Below are 487 nucleotides of genomic sequence, written 5' to 3' on the forward strand. Positions count from 1 at the left end.
GCATTTTGATTATGAAAGTATTTGTTGTAATGAGATTAAAGAAAGAGATTCGTGTAAACTGAAAAAGCTGTAAAACCAAGGTGTCGGGCACACTTGCCCGAACTGATGGGTAGTGACTCTCAGTTTTAAAAAAAGATGCCGGTGATTTATAGCGGAAAGAATTCAAAAATAACATATAGCATAACAAGGACTTTTCAAAAGCCACGAGCTCAAAGTATCTCTACCTTTTGTTTACAGCCAAAAGAGCCACTAAAAACAGCCCGGTAAAGAAAAAATCAGTGAGAGAAAATTAACACTTTCTATCACAACAAAATGTCCCTGCGTATCTCTACAGTGGGAAAGGTCACAATCAACAGACAGACAGCTGTTAAAAGACAACTTTAAATTAACAGAACTCAAACGGTGGTAATATATTCAAGAACCCTAACGACTTCATCCCCTCAAAACACACTAGGGGGCCATGATGATGCCATTCATATTGATAAGG

Source organism: Trypanosoma equiperdum (assembly GCF_001457755.1).
Source record: "Trypanosoma equiperdum strain OVI genome assembly, contig: ctg_1033, whole genome shotgun sequence".
Lineage (NCBI taxonomy): Eukaryota > Euglenozoa > Kinetoplastea > Trypanosomatida > Trypanosomatidae > Trypanosoma > Trypanosoma equiperdum.